Below are 18,183 nucleotides of genomic sequence, written 5' to 3'. Positions count from 1 at the left end.
GTTTAAAGGCGCTACCTTAGAATTAATTCTGGAAAGTTGAGCTTATAGGATTTGTCATAATATTTATATAATTAAACAGCCAGATATTTAGATTTTTTTTGTTTTCCATTGTGAATAAAATAACGGAAAAGATAAATCTTTGTTATATTCATATTTCTTTTCTTTTTTCATGGATGTTCTTACCATATGTCGCGATGCTACACACACGGGATAGTTTTTACGGATTCAACGGACTGTGATTAGGTGGAGGGTTTTAATTGGAGATTAGGAAAGAGGCGGGCCCCACCCCCACTGAAAATAGGGGGGAGAGAAGATTAGTTAGCCTTGTTGATCCGTGAGATGCCCGTAACTTTCCGTGTGTCTAGGATTTTCGGACAAAAATGGAAAGCAAAAAGGGTCCAACGAAACAAAACCAAACAAAAGGAACCTCACATAGGTTAGATGGATCCGAGGTCCACAATATTTGAGCAGTAAATGTATCACACCCATTCCTATCTCTGTATCCATGTCTACATTATATATAAATTTTATAAATAAATAAGTAGTGTGCGACCGTTTTCGCACCATTGCAAAGACAAACACGCAGAATGGTCAACAGATTATCAAAAACAAAAGCAAATCAACTTTGGAACCAATCTATGAAGCGTGGCGTGCCGCCGCGCACTGCCCGCTAGTAATCCTCTATGAGCAAAGCTTGATTGCGGAATAACCATGGTCCCAAGTTCAGAGCTGTGTTCCAATCACCTAAGCACCCCAAACTATATTGTAAAGGGATTATCTTCGATCTTCCTCCATCTCATTTCCCTAGCCTGATTCCAAACCGATCTCATATCTGAGTGCGGCGCCGATGGACTGAACCCTTTCACCGTATGCACCTTCAGTATCGCGAGCCACTTCGCCTGGATATCTGGTCTCGCGGCCTCTTCTCCACAAACAAAACTGTCCTCTTCCTCATCCTCATGTAAATCCAGACGCCCTAGAAGATCCTCAACTCCTTCATTCTGGGAAAACGGATGACTTGATTCACCTTCCTCTGCCATGGACAACCCACACCTTCACAGACCAAATCCCTAGATTACATGACACATCAAGGCCGAGGAATTGCGTAGAGGTGCCCCTTTGATCACCCCGAGCGGTCACGAATCGAAGGAAGTCGAACAAACAAGGAAGACACGGGAGAAAGCACTCTCCGCGACGTAGCCGTCGGAGGAAACCTAAACCCTAGGTTTTGCACTAGGGAGAAAACGTTTGGCTCAATTTGGTGCACGTACACTAGCAGCAGAGGTTAGTGTGCCACATTACCACATCAATCATCATCGTCGCCAACCGTTGTGCGTGGACCTATAGTATCGAGCCTATACTAATAATAAAGCGGCTATTGCTTCTTGCCATACGTCATCGAAATTGCCTCCAAAGTTGTAAAATATTACCCACCAACGTCACCTATAAATGATTAAAGAAACATTTTACACAGGGGAATCCCTCGCCTGGGTGGCCCATGCAGTGGGGACCTCCTATACTGCGCTCTCCGTGCTGGGAGAAGACGCGACACACTTATTTGGGCCGGCCCATGTCTAGGTGGCCTATTTTTAAGTTTTGTATTTTATTTTTTATATTTATTTTTATTTTTGGTTTCATTTTTCTACTTCATATAATTTGAGACTTCAAAAAAGTTCTAAAAATAAAAATTGAGAATTTTGCAGTAATTTTTTAATAAATCATAAAAAGTTTGTGGATTCAAAAAATGTTCGCAATTTTATAAAAAATATTTTTCTTATCCAAAAAATGTCTGAAATTTTGCAAACAAATATTTGGGAAATGAAAAAAGTCCATAAATTTTTTAGAAAATCATGTATTAAAAATGTTAAAGAAATTGAACAAAATTTTCCCAATTCAAAAAAATGTTTATGAATGAAAAATTATCCTAAAAATTCAAAAACTGTTTGTGACTTACCAAATACTTTATTCATTCATAAAATGTTTGCTCATTCAAAAATAGTCATGCATTTCAAAAAATGTTCGTAAATTTTAAAAATTGTTCCACCAATTTTCAAAATAATGTTCATCCATTCTAGAAATGTTCGCCTATTCAAGAAAAATATTTTAAAAAAGTTCACAATTTTAAGAAAATGTTTGTAAATAGTATAAAATGTTCATGAATTTATTAAATGTTCGAAAATTTGTAAAATTGCTCATGAATTTGAAAAATAGTCATGATTTCAAATATGTTCACGAGTTTTAGAAAATATTCATGATTTCATGAAATTGAGAGTGACAGTGTATCTCGGTGATGCGGCAAAATTTGATGATAGCCATTGGAGATTATGATTTTTTTTCTCCCGTTGCAACACACGGGAGCTTTTGCTAGTGACTTAGTGCACCATCTATTTGATGTCGAAATCAGGGGACTGTAATTTTCTGCTGTTCTTCGGACTTTGGAGGACAAGAAATCCTTGCGGCCGGCATCCATTGGCAGGTTGTTTCATTTCACATTAGAGTATCTACAGCCGGACATAGCAAATATGGCCTCCTATACGCCCGCGGATCTGTCCGGGCATGCTAGTAGACAGCCCACGTCGACCCTTCTTGCATTGCGTATCCACATACCTCAAATCCGGATTCTCAAATCCATGCATGTCAATCATACGATACAAATTGTCCGAATACCAAAGTTCGAAGCAAAGCAAAGCAAATCATAGTTCAACAAACCGGAGAAGGCAAAATGAAATCAATGTCCTGCGTGACGGATGGCCTCGAATCACTGGCTGGGCGCCTGCTTCGAGTGGAATGCGTCGTGCTCCAGGTGAAATGTGTCCTGCTCGTCCTGCTCTGCCCGCATCTGGGCAGCCTGCTCTGCCTGCATCCGAGCTGCCTGCTTTGCCTGCATCAGGGCCGCAGCCGCCCTCGTTGCCTCGTACTTTCTACGGTCGTTGATCTCCATCTTCTTGTCCGCAAGCCACTTCTTCGCATGCTCAACCAAGAGGGTCTCGTCCGCCAACATAATCCTCGCATCTTCCATGTCTCGTGCGAGTTACAACCTCTCCTTCTGAAGCTCTAGGTCGCTAAATGTATTGGCCTTCTCGAGTTCCCATTTTATCGCCGCTCGTTGCTTCTCCAACTAGATCTCTCCCTTTCAATTTCGAGCTTATTCTCCGCCCTCTTCCGGTCTCATTCCATCATTTTCTTTTGCGCATCCAACATGAGCTTGTACCTCTCCTCTTTCTTGTTTTCCCTCACCAAAAAATGCCCATCCATGAGGACGACATTTTGTTAGCCGCGGCATCATGGGCGGCACGGACCTTCTCCCACTTATTTCCCTTGACTTGCCGGTTATCCTTCGGGATGGTGGCTTTTCCATTCGTCACGACAACACCGTCGTCTTCATCGTCCAACCCAATTGATTGGTTCGAGCATGAGCCATCATTCCTCTTCTTACCGGACTTGAGCTCGACAACAAGTTGATTCCACTTCGGGTTGCCATTCAATAGACCCAACAACGGCTAAAGGCAAATGGCTTCTTCTCCACCTCGTGATATAAAGTGGCCACCACCGCCGTCTAGCAAACAACATATGTATGAGCACGAGAATGCAAACTCAAAAAGCATATGTAAATGGACTATAATATGAGGCAATCGAGCTTACGATAGTTGCGACTCCCATCCCACTTTGAGGGCGTTTGGTCACTTGCGAGTAGTAGCCGACGTACTTATTCACTTTCCCTTGAATGGTCCCCCAACGATGTTGGAGGGATGCCACATTGCGGGTGGACATGATAGGATGCGGCTGCACATACTCCTTTTGCTCGCGATACTCCTTCCAAATCTTCATCAAATAGGTGTTCCCCTTTTGATCGGTGCCTCATATTGGATCCACTATTGTGGCCAACCAAGTTTTGACCAACAAAATATTCTCAAATCTTGAGAATGCCGGACCTCTTGCCTTCGGTGTCTTCGTCTTCCTCTTCTTCTTGCCCAAATTGGGATCGGATGTTGTCCCAACTTCAATGCGGTCTCCATTTCGGTCGGATCTTCATTGTCGTTGATCATGTTGGACAAGATCGCCTCCTACATGATTGTGGTTTGCAAGCATTCATCATGTGCGAAATGAACTAGTGCTCTATGCTAAAATATGATCAGATGGGAGCAAAGAAAACGCACCGGGTCTTGTTCGGTCATTTCGTCGAACATGTCGAGGGCAGTCCGGGCGCTGCCGGTGCCCGTGCTCATCCGCGCCCATACTAAAGGAAATATGCCCTAGAGGCTAGAGGCAATAATAAAGTTATTGTTTATTTCCTTATTTCATGATAAATGTTTATTATTCATGCTAGAATTGTATTAACTGGAAACATAATACATGTGTGAATACATAGACAAACATAGTGTCACTAGTATGCCTCTACTTGACTAGCTCGTTAATCAAAGATGGTTAAGTTACCTAACCATAGACATGAGTTGTCATTTGATTAACAGGATCACATCATTAGGAGAATGATGTGATTGAGTTGACCCATTGCGTTAGCTTAGCACTTGATCGTTTAGTATGTTGCTATACTTTCTTCATGACTTATAAATGTTCCAATGACTATGAGATTATGCAACTCCCGTTTACCGAAGGAACACTTTGTGTGCTACCAAACGTCACAACGTAACTAGTTGATTATAAAGGTGCTCTACAGGTGTCTCCAAAGGTACTTGTTGGGTTAGCGTATTTCGAGATTAGGATTTGTCACTCCGATTGACGAAGAGGTATTTCTGGGCCCACTTAGTAATGCACATCACTATAAGCCTTGCGAGCATTGTAACTAATGAGTTAGTTGCAGGATGATGTATTACAGAACGAGTAAAGAGACTTGCCGGTAACGAGATCGAACTAGGTATTGAGATACCGACAACCGAATCTCAGGCAAGTAACATACCGATGACAAAGGGAACAACGTATGTTGTTATGCGGTTTGACCGATAAAGATCTTCGTAGAATATTTAGGAGCCAATATGAGCATACAGGTTCCGCTATTGGTTATTGACCGGAGACATGTCTCGGTCATGTCTACATAGTTCTCGAACCCGTAGGGTCCGGACGCTTAAAATTAGATGACGATCGGTATTATGAGTTTTGTGTTTTGATGTACCGAAGGTAGTTCGGAGTCCCGGATATGATCACAGACATGACGAGGAGTCTCAAAATGGTCGAGACATAAAGATTGATATATTAGAAGCCTATATTTGGATATCAGAAGTATTCCGGGTGAAATCGGAATTTTACCTGAGTACCGGGGGTTACAGGGACCCCCCCGGGGGGGAAGTAATGGGCCTATTGGGCCTTAGTGGAGAAGAGAGAGGGCAGCCAAGAGGTGGCGTGCGGCCCCCTTGCCCCAGTTCGAATTGGACAAGGGAAGGGGGCGGCGGCCCCCTCTCCTTACTTCTCCCCTCCTCCTCCTTCCCTCCTTCTCCTACTCCTACTAGGAAAGGAGGAGTCCTAGTCCCGGTGGGAGTAGGACTCCCCCCTTGGCGCGCCCTCCCTGGCCGGCCGCCTCTCCCCCCTTGCTCCTTTATATACGGGGGCAGGGGGCACCTCTAGACACACAAGTTGATCTATTGATCTATTCCAGCCGTGTGCGGTGCCCCCCCTCCACCATATTGTAACATCCTAAATTTTCAATTTGGAATGTTATACATTAGATCATCATTGCATATCATATTTTATTGCATTTTGGCTAGATCCTAGAAATCCTACGCAACTCAAGGACCCATGGAGAGAGTTGGGGATTTCGTTATTTTCATATTTGGGTTTTCTCAAATTTTGAAAATAGGATCATTTGATTTTATTTATTTTATCTTCAATTATTTCAATTATAAAAATGAGAGAGAGGGAATAAAATGACTTTCCCAAAATAAAGAAATATTGAGGATTTAATAAAAAAATCAAATAAGATTTTATTTCGGAGTTTTCTCGCTATTTTATTTGAATTAGGAAAAAATATGCGTTTTTTCAAAATTGCATTTAGGCCCCAAATAAATGTTCATCTTCTCCGGCTTGATTTTAGAAGTCAGGAAAATTTATCTCGGGATTTTTGAGTTCGTTTAGTATTTCTTTTATTTGTTTTTATGCGCGAAATTATTATGAAAAAACAAACGAACCGACCTAACCGGGTCGAGTCCGACTAGGACTCTGGCCCTGCCGGCCCTTACAAGCCCGGGAGGCCGACCCCGTAGCCCAGCCCGAGCCTCCCCGCCGCCCCAAACCCTAGCGCCGACGCCGCCGCCGCCGCCGACGCCGCCGCCCGTCGTCCCGCCGTCGCCCGACGCCGCCGCCCGTCGTCCCGCTGCCGCCCGGAGCCGCTCCGCCGCCGACCCCGCCGCCCACCAGAGCCCCGCCCGACGCCGGAGCCGCCCCGCCGCCGCCGTCCCGCTGCCGAGGTTGACCACGGCCGCTCTCACCGGTTTCCTCGAGAAAACCGCCGGTTTTTTGTTCGTTTTTTTTTTAAAAACCCTAGATCTGTTTTTATTGTATAGGTCGGTTTTTTTCGGTTTAGTTTTTTTTGCGAATGCCCGTTCGTTCGTTTGTTTAACGAACGGTTTTCGTCTTTTAGCCACAGTAGCGAACATTCGTTCGTTAGCCTGTTCGTCCGTTTTTCTTTTCCTCGGATTTTTTTTCCGCGATTATTTTTTATCGCGATTTTTGTTCTGTTTTTCGTTTTAGTATAACTTTTCGCTTGTTTATCGAAATCAGGCAATTCAAGCACCTAGAGTTTCATATCGAAACCCTCTTTCCGTTTAACGAACTCAAACAAGTTTTTGCTTCTGTAAAATTTGACTTAGGTCCAGGTTAGTAAACGAAGCCTGTTTTCTTTCGCCGCGTGACTTTCGTTGTTTCGTTCGAATTGTTTTTTTTTTGCAAACCGGAGTTCTTAAGTTGAACTTTCTGGTTAGATCTCTTATTTGAGTTTTACCTATGCATTAGATGAGTGCTTATTGTGTGCTTGTTTGTTTGCGATAGAGTACCCGGAGTGCGCAGCTTGCTACTTCGAATCTCAAGGTTTCACGGATCATCAGCAAGGCAAGTAACACTTTGATCATACCTCTTACTACCCAGTTTTATTGCATTAGATAAAGCCTCAAACAATTGCATGGTTAGGATCTAAATTAAATTGTGTGTTTGGGAAGTAGATGAGGTAGTACCTATTCACCTGTTTATTATCAAACCCTGGGAGTTACTTCTACGTTATGCTTATATTGCTATGCTATGCTTGTAGACGTGGTTTGGGTTTGAGTGTATTCATGACAGATGTGAGATTGTTTAATTAATGGTTAACTTAAGGTGGCAACTCTAATACACATCTGGGTGGATTGAGGCACCTGGGTATTCCAGCGATTGCCTGTTTTTCTTTATGGACCGCCACCCAGGCTCAAAAGGATCATGAGATTATTCATACTAGAAACTTCTGTGTGCAGCCACAAGCTACTATGGGCTCTAGCATAGTTGATTAAGTCGTGCGAACTCTTACAGTGGTAGACTAGCAGATGTAGGGGAAAGTATGTGTAACGGTCTACCCGATCGTAAGGTGCTAGCGGTTCTGAAAAACTATGTCTCGGTCATCCGTTTCTCAAACACCATGTAGTGCGAGAATCCCAACGGAGGAGATCGAGTCTTGTGGGGAAAAGTGTGAAAACCTCTGCAGAGTGTATAAACTAATCATGGGTAGCCGTGTCCCCGGTTATGGAGAACTTGAGTATCTAGTACTTGGATTATCATGTGAATCTCATCATGTGACTTTAATTAATTTTGTTGGGTTTTAATGATGATGTTTAATTGGGATTGAGAGGGTGTCTACGCTCTCAATGTTTAACAACCACCATGATAGTTAAATAAAATTTATTCCTTTGCAGTAGGGAAAAACTGACTTTACGCAAAACTGTAACCATAGAGCTTTCCACCAGCCATATATGCATGTAGTATAGCCTATTCTGTTCACTACTCTCTATGTGTTACATTGTCAGCATATTCCATGTGCTGACCCGTTTTCGGGCTGCAACGTTCATGTTGCAGACTTTTCAGACGACGAATAAGGAGCCTTAGGTCGTGCTTCTATACTCAGTGATGTCGTTGGAGTTGATGGACTCACTTATCTTCCAAGCCTTCTGCTGTTATTGTTATTAGATGGCTGTCGGTGTCAAAACCGGCGGATCTTGGGTAGGGGGTCCCGATCTGTGCGTCAAGGTCGGATGGTAACAGGAGACAAGGGACACTTTATTTTACCCAGGTTCAGGCCCTCTCGATGGAGGTAAACCCTACTCCTGCTAGATTAATATTGATGATATGGGTAGTACAAGAGTAGATCTACCACGAGATCAAGGAGGCTAAACCCTAGAAGCTAGCCTATGGGTATGATGATGGTTATGATGTGTTCGTCCTACGGACTACAACCCTCCGGTTTATATAGGCACCGGATAGGGTTAGGGTCACACAGAGTCGGTTACATTGGTATGAGATCTTGAATATCCGCACGCCTAGCTTGCCTTCCACGCCAAGGAAAGAACCTTCCGGACACGGGACGAAGTCTTCAATCTTGTATCTTCATAGTCCTGGAGTCCGGCTGAAGATATAGTTCGGCTATCCGAACTCCCCCTAATCCAGGACTCCCTCAGTAGCCCCGAACCAGGCTTCAATGACGACGAGTCCGGCGCGCAAATTGTCTTCGACATTGCAAGGCGGGTTCCTCCTCCAAATTCTTCAAGAAGATAATAAACACCAAAAAATAGTGTCCGGCTCTGCAAAACAAGTTTCCACGTATTGCCATATAGAGAATAATACAAACACAAATCAATTCTGCTGACGTATTCCGCAGTGCGTCATAACACTGTGACCAAGCCTTCTGTATGGATTATTTTTTGTTATTCCACCGCAGCACGTTCAACGAGGCGGTTTCCTTGGCACGTCTTGTCGAAGCAGAGATCGTGTGCCCCTTTTAACGGGATTCTCATTAAAGCGGACGTGGGTAACCCAACCGCGCCATTTATCACGGCTCTTGGGAGGCAAGCGAGTTTTACTAGGCCGGTGGGGACGCATAGCCGCATCCGCCCATATAAGGGGATAAGGATCCACCTTTTTACATACGCCTTCTTCCTCCTTTGCCTACCCATCTTCTTCGCACCCGAGCTCCAGCGCTCGACCGCTTCCCAGCTCTAACGCCGGAATGTATCCGAGCTCCAACGCCGGACTGTATATTCGAGCGCCAACGCCGGACTATATCCGAGGTGTCGTAAATCACCTTGGTTCAAAGAAGTTTGAAGGAGTTTAGCCGAGCTTAATGTCGGAAATGCCCTCTATGGAGCCAGCCACTAGCACCCGAGCTTTATGCCGGACTGCTTCCGAGGTGGCGCACCACCCCGAATGTGGGCCGATTTTTGTCAATATTTTTTGATTGGTGCAATTTATTCTCTGCCGAGATATGTAGCCAGTAGCCCTTAATGAGGGTATCGGTCTAAAACCCGAGATTCCCATGAAGGATGACATAAGACCGCTGATCCCCAAAGCTGCTGAGACTCAGGTTGATTTGCAAAATTGGTTTGAGGATCAAGTCCTAGCTTGGCAGAATACTTCGGGACACAAAAAAGCGGCGTGCTCAGTCGTCGAGACTCAGGTTGGGTGCGGCCGACCAACCTGAGGATCAAAATCTCCTCGGAAACTATTTTGCACATAAAATTTTCTGCATTGGACAAGCAATGCAGTAGCCCCCGAGACACTGGTCAGGTGGCAACACCAGATCAGGGGATCGATGTGCCCCTTTAATATGTTTAAATAATAAGCCCGAAGCCCAGTAGCCCCCGAGCCTTAATGCGGGCACGGGTGGCCGAATTAAGGATCAATATCCATAGTAAAATCACAAATTATGTGTAATGACTCTATGTATCCAAGTACTTTACGTCACTAATGCTCGAATCCGCATTGTACAAAACTTTGTTGACCGACCATCAGCTTCCACCTCCTCGGCCGATAGCCGAGGGGTGTTTGTCCTACTTTATAAAGCCTTTATGAGGGCAAAGATTTACGACAAACAAGGCAATATGGCCATACCGTTTTATAAACAAAGGTACGCAGAGAGATATGTTATATTACTATTTAACAGAAGAAATGTCTTCCAAAGAAAATAGTCCCGCTATCGGTTCCTTTCTTTGGGTTGTCATGCTAAGCATGATCATAAAGCCTCAGCTCCCATGTAAGAGCAAAATATCAAGGATTTAGTTTGGGAGGCCAGTTAATAGCCCCCGGTAGTGTTCGGCGACAGTCGAGGTCAAGCCGTAAACACTTCGGCCAATTTATGAACGGCCCATAGTCATCGGATCGCTGACCAGTTTACGCTTATTGTGACAGTCAGTTTTCGGCTTTCTCCACTGAGGTGCTTGACCAGTCGAGCTGGAAGCACAATCGCAGTGGTTCTCCCTTTGCACACCTAGCCGAACAAAGCGGAATGTAGGAGGCAAGCGCAGGAGCCGGGCAACCCAACTATTGACCGAAGACACAATTCGAAACTGATGCATATATAGCAATATCCGAGAATGTTTTTGCCGAATCCATAAAGGTGTCCGGCGTTGCACTGCGAGACTAATGCTGGAAAAGCACAAATAGTTTAAAAGTGCCAAAAAGCTTGGAAAACCAAGAAACGTCAGTAAAAACATGACGTCCGAACAATATCAAGTGTTCGGTGCCAACCCGAAAATTGGTCTTAGAAAAAAGAAGTGCTTCTGTCGTGCTTTAACATGATACATCCTATCTCAAGACTTCGAGCGGGTCAGCCTACGGCTTCAACCTCCTATCCCGAGGGCGGAGTACTTCTCATCAGACCGGTTTAGCAAACTAAACTCTAGCGGCTTTTGAGAGAGAAATTAGGCTCCCCGGCTAGTGACCGCACACTCGTGTCGAAAAAAGGAGTGATAAATAATAATAACTTTGCAACGACTAAGAAGAAAAACACTTAGTATGAAACGACTCAAATAAACATAAGAGCCCCCAAGTGACTTGGGTAAAAGTTGACTATATAATGTAAGGTGACATGTAGAATGCCTTCTAGCCGGATTGTAGATCGTTTGTCGTTGCCGACCTTTTCGCTTCAACCTCGGGACCTGACGGTCCGGAGTGTGTCTGAATACCATAATGGTTATATAAGAACCGAGGTATGCATGGAGACCAGGCGTAGGGGTCATTAGTGCTTTATCAGACAAGTGCCCAACTAGTTATGTTATATTACATGGTTAGTAAGAAACATCTTCCAGAGAGAATAGTTCCGTTAAGGGTTCCTTTCGCTGGGGTGGCGTGCCCTGAAGTGCACGTCCGGACTGCAAATGCAGGAAAACATCTGGGGGCATGTATAAGTAAAAAAGGTTCGTCTTTAGTTCACCGACCGAATATTCCCTTAAGAACACTAGCTTTCGGCTTCACCCAGTCTGAGGTACACATCCGGCTTATCCGGTAGTAGCAATCGCAGAGGTGCTCCCTTTACCGCCTAGCCGAACAATCGGGAACGTAGGGGTAAGCACAGGAGCCAGGCAACCCAGCTTGGCCAAAACTTAAGTCATATCGATGCATATAATGGTGAATAAAAGGTACATGCAGAAGTGTGACACATGTGTTGGGCATAAAGCCCGTATTAATAAGCTTCTGTTAAAGAAGCCCCCAGGTATAATGAGCGCGGGTAGCGCGTCAAGTATGTGTGAACAAAGTTTGGACAAGAAAAAAAAAATTACAAGCAACTTTTTTTCAAAAAAGTATAATGCTTGGTCGAGCCGAACACAAGTTAAAAATTTAAAACTTTGAGCATGAGGGCAACTTAGCTGGTTAATGTGTTCGGTACTAACGACGCGGTCCGAGCTTGATGCGGGACAAGGTACCATCCCCCAAGCCGGTCCCGAGGTGGCGGAGCAAAGAGCTCGGCACTCCGAAGTAGTGACATAGCACGGGCAATGCAGGACAACAGAGTGATGCCGAAGTCCCCGACATGGGGTAGTGAAGCCCCCCGTCCAGCCGAGGTGACGTCAAAGGATATAGTCCGGCTGGATTATTTTCCTGTGCACAAAAAATAGTGCAAACGGGAGAAAATAGTAATAATGATAATTAAAAAAATCGTTGCAAAATGAATAATTTATGCAAAGTGAGTAATAAAAGAAATATGGCCTGGCGCCGAAGTCAATGCCGATGCAGGGTGGCGGCATGATGCGGTAAAGGCATGGCAAGGCCTGAATTAATAGGTCGGTTTGAGTTCCGGATGCGGCGTGCGCCGGACTATGTACGGAAACTGACCGTACCACCATGCGGCCGTCGTTAATGCGGCCATCATTTGATAGACCTGTGTACAGATGATGGACAAACCGGAGTAATAATTCCTTGGGACAAATAAACCCAAGCAAGCAAAAAATATTAGGATTTATAGCACATGGTTTATTTGTTGTAGCAATCCGAAGGAAGATGATGCTGGCAAAGGTTGGCTTGCCGAGGCAAAGCCCTCGGTCCAGCTAATCATGACGAAGCTGGTCGGCTAGTGAAGCCCAAGTGTCCGGAGTAGGTTGATGAAGAGATGATAAATCCTCTGGTCCAGCCGAGATGTCGAAGCCTCGAGGCCAGTCGATGAGTCGAAGTAGTCCGGCGTGATGGACATCGGCTTGAAGAAGCAATAGTGCGGCCCTGCCGATGCAGGTCGTGACGTGGTCGATGCCGGTTTGATGAAGTGACCGTGCGGTGATGCCGGTATGCCTGCTCCGTGTAATCGTGGGGCGGCGATGTTGGTGATGATTCGTCCTTCGCGATTCCGGACTCTTGTTTGACTTGACGAGATGATGATCCGAAGAAGTTGAGCTTGGCTCAACAGAGTGACGACGTGTCTAGCGCAGGTCGACAGCCGTGGAGCAATATTGCCGGACTGGTTTGACACGAGCATGATGCTGAAGATCATGTTCAAAAGATCTTAAAGTTAGTGGGATGTGTTCGGGAACAATACACAATATCCCACACAAAACTTCCTTCAAAAAGGATGTCCGAAATCCCGTTCATAAAAAAGATGAATTCGGGTCGGATTTGTTCTCGCGCAGAAAACAGATCCAAAAAGTGATGCACTAATCGGAAGGTTCCCGGAGTTCGGACGGTCGGATCGAGCTGAAATTTGGAGGGGTGGTAGATATAGGAATTCCGCAGCCGACCAACAGTTGGATCTTCCAAAGGACGTCCGAGCTAGAAGCTGTACACCACGCCCTAAACTCGTCCAGATTCCCGTCCAGATTCGACAGGGCTCCGGTATATCGTGGATTGCCAGAGATTCCTCCATCGGAACTCGACGAAATTTTCCAGGGTTGTTGTAGACTCAATTCCGCACAATTCCACCAAAGCGATCGCCAAAGCGATACTCAAGGAGGTGGTGGCAACAGATACGAGTTCGCTGTCTAGAAAAACAGCACGGTCGCTTGAGGGCAATGTTGACATTGAGCCCCCGAGCTCCATGGATGATTCCTCCGTGATCTTAATAGAGGTCGGAGTTGATTTTTGATGAAGGCCCTCGTCCAAACATGATGATCCGAACACGGGGCGCAATTCTTGGTCGAACCAAGGTGACCAGTCGAGCTGGTGACGAAGATGCCGAAATCGCAGTTGATCTGCAGGCGAGCCATCGATCCTTTTGTCGATCACACAGTGGAACTCTCAATGAAAGCACCAATGTCGGTGTCAAAACCGGCGGACCTCGGGTAGGGGGTCCCGATCTGTGCGTCAAGGTCGGATGTTAACAGGAGAAAAGGGACACTTTATTTTACCCAGGTTCGGGCCCTCTCGATGGAGGTAAAACCCTACTCCTGCTAGATTAATATTGATGATATGGGTAGTACAAAAGTAGACATACCACGAGATCAAGGAGGCTAAACCCTAGAAGCTAGCCTATGGGTATGATGATGGTTATAATGTGTTCGTCCTACGGACTACAACCCTCCGGTTTATATAGGCACCGGATAGGGTTAGGGTTACACAGAGTCGGTTACATTGGTAGGAGATCTTGAATATCCGCACGCCTAGCTTGCCTTCCACGCCAAGGAAAGAACCTTCCGGACACGGGACGAAGTCTTCAATCTTGTATCTTCATAGACCTGGAGTCCGGCTGAAGATATAGTTCGGCTATCCGAACACCCCCTAATCCAGGACTCCCTTAGTAGCCCTGAACCAGGCTTCAATGACGACGAGTCCGGCGCGCAAATTGTCTTCGGCATTGCAAGGCGGGTTCCTCCTCCAAATTCTTCAAGAAGATAATAAACACCAAAAAATAGTTTCCGGCTCTGCAAAACAAGTTTCCACGTATTGCCATATAGAGAATAATACAAACACAAATCAAATCTGCTGACGTATTCCGCAGTGCGTCATAACACTGCGACCAAGCCTTCTGTATGGATTATTTTTTGTTGTTCCACCGCAGCACGTTCAATGAGGCGGTTTCCTTGGCATGTCTTGTCGAAGCAGAGATCGTGTGCCCCTTTTAACGGGATTCTCATTAATGCGGACGTGGGTAACCCAACCGCGCCATTTACCACGGCGTGTGAGCGGCAAGCGAGTTTTATTAGGTAGGTGGGGTCGCCTAACGGCATCAGCCTATATAAGGGGATAAAGATCCACCTCTTTCACCTACGCCTTCTTCCTCCTTTGCCCATCCATCTCCTGCGCACTCAAGCTCCAACGCCCAAGTTCGCTCTTTCTTCCCCAACCTGCTCCAGTGATGTCCGGAGCGGGTGGCAAGTGGATGGCTTCCTCCGTTACGGAGGGTCAAATCAAAAAGCTTAGGAAGGCCGGATATCTGTCCAAGGACATCCCGCACCAGCTTCTCAAGGCGGGGCAGCTTCTTCCCACCCCAAGGCCCCATGAGAGGGTAGTTTTTCTCCCCCATTTCCTCCGCGGACTGTGTTTTCCACTTCACCCTTTTGTCCGGGGGCTCATGTTCTACTACGGCCTGGACTTCCATGATCTGACCCCGAACTTTATCCTCAATATCTCGGCGTTTGTCATCGTGTGTGAGGCCTTTCTCCGCATTCGCCCCCACTTCGGCCTCTGGCTCCAGACCTTCAACGTCAAGCCCAAGGTGGTGTACGGCACCCAGGCGGAGTGCGGAGGTGCTATGGCCGGCAAAATGGCCAACACACTCTGGTTCGATGGCTCCTTTGTGGAGTCCTTAAAGGGGTGGCAGGCAGGCTGGTTTTACATCACCGAGCCACGCGACTCGAAATGGGTCACGGCCCCTGAGTTCCGATCCGGACCCCCCACGCGGCTCATGTCCTGGAAAGAGACGGGCCTATCGTGGGGCAACGAAGAAGAAGTGACCGGACTGCAAACTTGCATCCGGTCCCTGATGAACAAGCCCATCCGGCATGTCAACATCATCTAGGTCATGTTCGTTCGCCGGATCCTCCTGTGCCAAGAACGGGAGTTCACTTTGTGGGAATTCGACCCGACACAGCACCAAACCCTCAATAGGCTCTTCGACACGACGCATGAAGACGTCTGGAAGGTGCTAACCAAAGGCGCCGAGTGCCCCACATCCACTTCCGAGGACCGCGGATACAGCTCGCAGCGCAACGCTGACGATGTAGGCTATTTATACCTTTCACAGGTTCGTTAAGCTTTTCTACATAGATTAACTCTATGTGGGATCTAAAAACTCCCTTTGCCTTTGACAGGCGTGGCTGAAGATAGCCGGACCAATCAACTGTCCGGCTCCTCTGCCCGAAGACCCAGCCCTAGCTCTCTTAGAGAAGCTGCTGGCTCCGGCGCCCTATTTGGTGCCGGAGAAGAAGGTCAAGAAGAAGAAGACCACCGGGACTCGAAAGAGTGCCCGCAATGTGGTGGTGTCGAGCTCGTCATCTGGCGAGTCTGCGACGCCCTCCTCTCATGAAAACGAGGAGGAGAGTAACAAGGAAGCTCTCCCCCTCCAGCTAGGGGAGCGAAAAAGAAGAAGGCCGCCCCAACAGGGGAGGCTGAGGGGTGAGGAAAAGGAAGACCCCTCCGGCAGACTACTCCCCCAACGCCGAAGAGGGCGGAAAGGAGTGGTCGGACAGAACCAAGCGTCCGGCGACATCGTAAGTATTCACATACCAGAATGACTCATAGTATCTTCAAGTGCGCAGCTTACCCTAATGTCGAATGCTATTTGCGCAGCCCGCCCCGAGCCGCACTCAATGATTCATCAAGCGGATCCCTGGATTCGTCGGACATGAACTCTGTCCCTCCCGCAATCTCCCCCAGCGGGGCGGACGACGCCGAAGCGGCGTCCCGCCGAACAGGGCAGGAGGAGGTGGTCCTGGAGGAGCCGCAAGGCAATCCTCAGGACCCCAGGACTAAAGGGGATGAAACCCCCCAGGGCTCCCAGTCCGGCTTTGTGCCGGACACCGCGCCGGACTCAACCGTCCTGGCTCGCGGTGGGCGAACTCCTTCCAATAGGAGTAAGCCGTCTGAGTCGGCGACCTCTGTCCAACCAGAGGCGCCGGATAGTCTGTTGGAGGCGCTTGAAGGCGCCACCATCGACGAGGAGCACCGTACTGTTATGAGTGCGGTGGTCCAAAGGGTTCAGTCCGCCAAGAGCGGTCTGAATGAAGCTTGCGCTAGCCTTCTAACAGGCTTCCAGGTAAGCAAAAAATATGCTAAATTTATTACCGCATAGACAGTAGCCCCTGATGCTCTGTTCGATGTTCGGAAAGAAAAGCCGAATGGAGGATCCAACAATTTTCGCAGGAGTCTAATAAAAAGTCTAATATGCGTATGCAGGCTTCCCTACTGTCCACCGCCGCACTGACTGCGTAGGTGGAAGTCCTGAAAAAGGACCTCGAGCGGTCCGAGCAAGAGCTCGGCCTTGCCAAAAGGCAGCTCGTGGAAAAGGAAGGTAAGAAATACCCCTTAGAAGAAAAAAAAGGTGCCTATAGAGAGGCTTCATTGCAAAAAGAAATAACAGGATTGTACTGCTTATTGTAGGGGCCACAACGGAGGTGGCAACCCTGAAGAAGGCGCTGGCTTAGGCCGAGAAGAAAGCGGCCGAGGAGCGCGCCGAGCGAGAAAAGCTTGGGGTCCAAGTCGGCGAGGTGCAGCAAGAGCTGCAAGCTCTCATGAAGAAACATGAGGGTTTGGAGCTTGAGGCAAAAACGCAAGCATCCGAGCTCGCATCGGCTGTTGAGACCACCAAGAGTGCCAAGGCCGAAGCCCAAAAGGCCCTCCAAGAGTTGGAGGATGTGAAAAAGATAGAAGCGGGTAAGGCATTCTTAATGCAAAGTATGAATATAAAGGTGAAATACCTATTACTTACCCGAATCCGGAGTTCTCCAGGGGCGTTCTTCGATCTTCCCCGCAGCGCATCCGCCGCCGCCGCATTCTACCGAGCTGAAGAGGACAGCTCGACAGAGAGTGTGTTCTGGTCTCAGTATTCTGAGGCCGGACACCCTGTGCCCTTAAGCGATCAGCTGAAGCAGCTGGCCGAGCTCCACAAGGCGGCTGAACAGGCCATGAAGGGCTTACTAGTTCGGCTGTGGCCTGGAGAGGCCCTGCCTGGGAGCTACTTCGGGCTGGTGCGGCGGCTGGTGGAGGCCTGTCCACGGCTTGAGGTCATCAAGCGCTCCGTCTGCATAGAAGGTGCCCGGAGGGCCCTTTCCCGTGTAAGGGTACACTGGGGAAAGCTGGACGGAGAGAAGCTGGTGAAGGACAGGCCGCCGCAGGGGAAGGAGCATCGCAAGCCCGAGAACTACTACAAGGAAGTTCTCGCTGGAGCTCGCCTTGTCGTGGATGAGTGTGCCAAAGATGTAATATTTCAATGAACTCGCTCGTTTGTATCCTGTGCGCTGAAAACTTGTTCATATGCGCTTAAGCAATGCTTTCTGAATTTAAAATATTATTTTCTGTGCGGCCGTTTATCAATAACTGAGAGATGGCGAGTCGTCGGCTTCTGCCCCCGTGCAACTAGTGCTGGGGTGTTCGGGATAAACCTAAGGGCTCTTGTTCCCATAGTTGGGTCCTTCGAGGGAGGCGCTCAGCACAGCGAACCAGGCAATTGGACTATAATGCTTGAACACTCTCACTTAGCCATAGAACGTTATAATTTTAAATTTCGGCGAAGCCCCTAGTTCGGAAGGCCGAATTCGGGGCACTATCCACGCCTTCAGCCGGACTTAACCAGCTCTCCGC

The sequence above is a fragment of the Triticum aestivum genome, chromosome 2A (assembly GCF_018294505.1).
Source record: "Triticum aestivum cultivar Chinese Spring chromosome 2A, IWGSC CS RefSeq v2.1, whole genome shotgun sequence".
Lineage (NCBI taxonomy): Eukaryota > Viridiplantae > Streptophyta > Magnoliopsida > Poales > Poaceae > Triticum > Triticum aestivum.
Note: the sequence above shows the minus strand (reverse complement) of the source record.